The sequence below is a fragment of the Rhinatrema bivittatum genome, chromosome 1, assembly GCF_901001135.1.
Source record: "Rhinatrema bivittatum chromosome 1, aRhiBiv1.1, whole genome shotgun sequence".
Lineage (NCBI taxonomy): Eukaryota > Metazoa > Chordata > Amphibia > Gymnophiona > Rhinatrematidae > Rhinatrema > Rhinatrema bivittatum.
The window spans coordinates 270426401-270432400 of NC_042615.1; positions in this window are offsets into that span (position 1 = coordinate 270426401).

Consider the following 6000-nt stretch of genomic DNA (forward strand, 5'->3'; position numbering starts at 1 on the left):
ACAGTGGTGGCTACTCCCGTCAACACTACGGATGGGCTCGCCCCTATGACCCATACAACATCAGATAATACTCACCACAGACGTGTCCCCCAAAGGATGGGGGGCTCACCTGGACCAATTACAGACACAAGGTCTATGGACCACATGCGAACGCACACTACATATAAACCTACTGGAACTCAAAGCAGTGAAAAACACCCTTCGAGCCTTCGAAGACCCCCTAAGGGGGAAAATAGTAATGATTCACACAGACAACCAAGTTACAATGTTCTACATAAACAAGGAAGGAGGGTCTGGTTCCTGGAGTCTCTGCAAGGAAGCAGTTCAGATACTAGAGTGGGCTCTTCAACAATCAATCTCTCTTCAAGCAACTTATCTACCAGGAATTCAAAATTCCAGAGCAGACAAACTCAACAGAATATTTCATCCCCACGAATGGGAATTAGATCAAAAGGTGGCTCAACACATATTCTCAGTTTGGGGCCTTCCTTCCATCGACTCTTCGCGACAGAGAACAACAGAAAACTGGAAAACTGCTCGGTTTACCTGAGCTTACGGAGAATCGCTCCAGAAGCTTTTCTCGTAAGTTGGTCTCACAACCTACTGTATGCATTCCCTCCGATACCACTTATCTCTCGCACAATCCAGCGATGCATCGAAGACCAAGCGGATCTGATCCTAATTGCGCCAGCATGGCCATGACAACCATGGTACAGCTACCTTCTACACCTATCAATCTGCAACCCAATTCCCCTGGGCAACAGCCCTCAGCTTCTTACCCAGGACAACGGATCTCTTCTACATCCTCTTCACTCCTCACGGCGTGGAGATTGAACGGCTCGCATACCAACACCTAGACATTGCTTCTTACGGTTTCCAGTTCAGTTTTTGTCTCAACATTTGTATTTCTACTTTATGGTCTCTCTTATTCTGCATTTGGTGAGGGTCTGTCTGTGTTTTGCATGTGCAACTGAGGTGAAGTATTCTGCTAGCATGTAATTTCTGCATGGAGAGTAGGGACTGCCAGAATGAGCCACTTGATTTGGAAGTGAGGTTTGGATTGGACTTGGGGGAGGACCTGAGGAGGATGGTGATTCAAATTGGTTGGGTGAGGTGGAGGCGAGAGAGCAGCCTCAGGTGGGGAGGGGAGTACAGGGACTTGGATTGTGTGGAAGAGCAGAAATTCCAGAATGGGCAGTGTTTCCCAAACCTCCCTTAGAGACACATCTAGCCAGTCAGGTTTTCAGGATTGTCACAATGAATATGCATGAGATAGATTTGCATCCCCTGGATCTCCAATGTATGTAAATCAATCTTATGCATATTTATTATGGATATCCTGAAAAACTAACTGGTTAGGTGTGCCTTCAAGAGAAGTTTGGGAAACACTGAATTGGGGGATAGTAGGAATGAGAGATGGGATGGGAGAGAAACATATCTAGGGAGGAGAGAAAAGGGACTCAGGGATTGGGTTCTGCAGGATGAAGTGGGAGCTTAGGGATGATGGAAAGAGCTTGGGGGTGCAGGGAGAGCAGAGACTCAAGAATTGAGTTGGGGGAGGGGTCATCAGGACTGGGAGATCGGATGGGGCGAAAAAGATGCCTGAAGAGGAAATAGCAGGGATGCCGGCATTAGGTGAAATGGTGGGTGAGCAGGTACGGGGGGATAGAGTAGGAGAGTGAGGACTCAAGGATTGAGGAGGAAATGTTGTTACTCTAGTGTTTATTTAGATTTACCTCACCTCTTTTCTTTGGAAGCTCAAAGTGCACTGCATGCACAATCTAACTACTTGTGGTTTCCATTTCAGTTTTGTCTGTTTCTAATTTGTGGTCACTTATTCTGCATTTGGTGATGGTCTATCTGTTATGCATGTGTTACTGAGGTGAGGTGTTCTGCTTTTATGTGTATTCTGAGTAGAAATCTGTTTCTGTCCAGCTTGTTATGTTTTTCAGTCAGAAGTGTGTTGATGATTTAGTACCTGTTATAATATTTTTTTACAAGCCGTTAAGCCCGTTAAAAAACGGGCCTACATCCCTCTGGTCTCTCACCTCCCCCTCTTTTCTCTCTCCCCTCACTCTTCAACACCCCCTCCCTCACCCACTCCTCCCACCCTCCCTCTCCTATCACTCAGTCCCCTCCCTCCCACTCAGTCTCACTCACTCCCTCCCCCCTCTCTCCCTCCCTCTCACTCACTCAGTCCCACTCACTCTCACTCAGTCCCCACTCCCTCCGTCCTCTCCCTCAGTCCCACTCCCTCCCTCAGTCCCTCCCCCTCACTCAATCCCTCCCTCCCACTCAGTCACTCCCTCCCCCCTCCCTCTCACTCACTCAGTCCCCCCTCACTCTCCCTCAGTCCCACTCCCTCCCTCTCTCTCCCAGTCCCACTCCCTCCCTCAGTCCCCCCTCTCCCTCTCACTCAGTCCCACTCCCTCCCTCTCACTCAGTCCCTCCCCCTCACTCAATCCCTCCCCCTCACTCAATCCCTCCCTCTCACTCAGTCACTCCCTCCCACTCTCTCTCTCCGTCCCTCCCTCCCACTCAGTCCGTCCCTCCCTCTCTCTCTCTCTCTTCTCCCTCCCTCGCTACCGCCCGCTACCGCCGTCGCCGCCCGCTACCGCCACCGCCGCCGCTCGCTACCGCCGTCGCCGCTACCGCCGTCGCTCGCTACCGCCGTCGCCGCCCGCTGCCGGTACCGCCGCTGCTGCCACTGGACGCCGCCATTTTTTTTTCTTTCTGAAGCTGCCTCAGAGCGACGTGCTCGCCCGCACATGCGCGGTAGAGCTGGTCTCTACTGCGCATTTGCGGGCCGTCGGTCACAGGCCATTTATAAGGTAGATAGAAATTGTTGCTGTTTAAGTTCTGGGAATAGTGCTGTTATGGTACGACAGACAAAAAAAGCAATTGAATTGCACAAGTTTGAAACTTGTCAGTGGTAGTGCTCATCGTCAAAGGTTCAACCCTGCTATTATCCATTTGTGCATCTTTCAAATATATTGCTAATTCAATCATTTAAAAATATTTGTCTAAAGTGGAGAATAGCTCTCACATTTACATATCTCATGCCTAGATCTGAAATAGCTAAATAGCATTTAGACCATTGTTTCCCAACTAGTCTGCCATGGCACACTGGTGTGCCTTCAGGACTGATCAGTTGTGCCATGGAAAAGTCAGATCCAGGCCAGAACCTGGCTCAGCTCTTAGCATTTCACAGAAAGAAAAGACAACAGCAGTGGCTCTTGAATGTGTACCAGCTTCTTTTTCTGAACCTGTGTAGACGCGCATGCCTCTTCATAGCTACAGCATGAGCCCTAGATTGTGGTAATTAATGGGTAGTAGGGGTGTGCATTCATTTGCAACACATTGGCAATCTGCAATATATAGGTCCAAATTCGTTGTATTCGTGGGTTCACGAAACATGTCGCGATCCCCCACGAATACAAACATATCATTAGTTTCATTCTTTTGGCTCACTCACAGTGATTTCTTAGCGGCCGTTTAAGATAGGAGAATGCCATGTGGGTGTATCCATAGCAAAAAACCAGCCCTTTCCTGTGAGTCATAAGTGACCTCACAGCCCTGTCAAAAGGTGGGTCAGACAGGTTGGCAAGGAGACCAGAATGCAACCTATCAGCGCTAAGCATTTTTCTCATGCAGTGAATCGCCGCTCTCACTCAGTGGTCTGTGACGCTGTTCCTGATGACCCAGCACTATATATTTATTTATTTATTTAACATTTTTTATATACCGAGGTTCTGGTAACAATGTTACCAATCACCTCGGTTTACATATAACATTAGGATGACTAAACATGTGAGTCTTACATAGAACAGGAGAGTGAACTTGGAAAAAAAATGAATTAAAATAAGGGATAATAATCCAACAAATAAGGCATAATAATACAACAAATGAATAACAGCAATCTTATAGACAGGCAATTAGAATGAGTTAATCGAGTATCTAGTATTTGTAACTTGTCTAGATGGATAAGCCATTGGCTGTAGTATTATTGAACCCTGAACAACACCACAGCCACAGTAATATAGTATTGTTGAATATTGAACACCACCACAGCCACTGGCTATTGTATTATTGAATCATGTGGTATGAAATGAACTTGACCCGGAAAAGGGGGAATTGTGAAGATCAGCTCAGGCGTATGCTTGAGTGAAAAGCCATGTTTTAAGTCTTTTTTTGAAAGTAATGGGGCATTGTTCAAGTCTTAGATCTTAGATCTTATATACATTAAGCATGCAGCGTGCCACGCACTTTCTTTGCAGGGATGGTCTGGGGAGGTGGTCTGTGGAAGGTAGCTTCACTCAGAGCTAGTCTGAGTGTCTCAAATCTGTATTCAATTGCTAGCTACTTAGATAGAAAAAGATATTTGTTCAATTTGGCTGCAGTGCCAGCTACTAGCCCCGTTTCTTTTGACTGCAAATTATTTTATTGATCTGAGACGGTCTCTCTGTGCCACTGAGAGAAGCTGCTAGCACTAGCAGTGGCATTTTGCTGCTTATTTTACCCCCCTGGGGTCGGTTGCAAGCAGCATTTGGGTGTTGTGGGTGGGAGATATATTCAATTTGTAGCTAGTTTGATAGAATTGTCCTTGAAAAATTTATTTCATCGATTTTGTTGCTGTGCCAAGCCAGGCTTTTTTGTTAATTGCAGTTTTGTTTTATTGAACTCACTGTCTTTCTGTGCTCTTTTAATCCAAGAAGGCACTAGGCAGTGCGCTGGGCATCAGTGACAGTGGGCACTGGGTAGTTTTGCAGACTCACGTATATTGGTACAGCGGTGGTCTGTGAAGCCAAATCCCCAGTGGGCCTCTTTTGTAGTTACAAGCTTGGTGTGTGCACATATTTTACATTAATGCACATCAAGGCACTGCGCCTGTGGGCAGCCAGTGTTTCAGATTTACGTATATTGGGACAGTGCTGCTCTCTAAAGCCAAATCCCCAGTGGGCTTCTTTTGTAGTTACCACTTTGTTGTGTGCACATATATTACATTAGTGCACATCAAGGCACTGTGCCTGTGGGCAAGCAGTTTAGCAGACTCACGTATATTGGGACAGCGGTGTCTGTGAAGCCAAATCCCCAGTGGGCCTCTTTTGTAGTTACAGGCTTGGTGTGTGCACACACATTACATTAGTGTACATCAAGGCACTGGGGCGGATTTTAAAAGCCCTGCTCGTGTAAATCCGCCCAGATTTACGCGAGCAGGGCCTTGCGCGCCGGTGCGCCTATGTTCCATAGGCCTACCGGCGCGCACAGAGCCCCGGGACTTGCGTAAGTCCCGGGGTTTTTCGAGGGGGGCGTGTTGGGGGCGTGTCGGATCGGCGCGGCGTTTTGGGGGCGGGACGCAGCGTTTCGGGGCGGGCCTGGGGCGTGGTTTCGGCCCGGGGCGGTCCGGGGGTGTGGCCGCGCCCTCCGGAACCGCCCCCAGGTCACGTCTCGGCGCGCTAGCGGCCCGCTGGCGCGCGGGGATTTACTTCTCCCTCCGGGAGGCGTAAATCCCCCGACAAAGGTAGGGGGGGGGTCTAGATACGGCCGGGGGGGTGGGTTAGATAGAGGAAGGGAGGGAACGGCGGCAGGCTGCGCAGCTCGGCACGTGCCGGCTACGCAAAATCGGCAGCCTTGCGCGCGCCGATCCTGATGCGCCAACAAAAGTATGCGAAGGCGCGCTTTTTGAAAATCTACCCCACTATGCCTGTGGGCAGCCAGTTTTGCAGACTTATGTATATTGGGACAGCACTCCAACATTGCTCTAAGCATCAGCGGCAATGAGAAAATGAGGAAAAAAGGATTTGCATTCACAAAAAAGCGGGGAGTAGCTTGCTTGTTACGGCGGTTACTACCCCAAACCAAATAAGCCTGATATTTCACTTTCAATGCATATCCAGCATAGCTCTCTGCTTCAACGGCAGGGGAGCAAGACTGATACATCACTTTCAATGCATAGCCAGCATGGCTTTCTGCTTCAATGGCAGGGGGAATGAAGAAAGG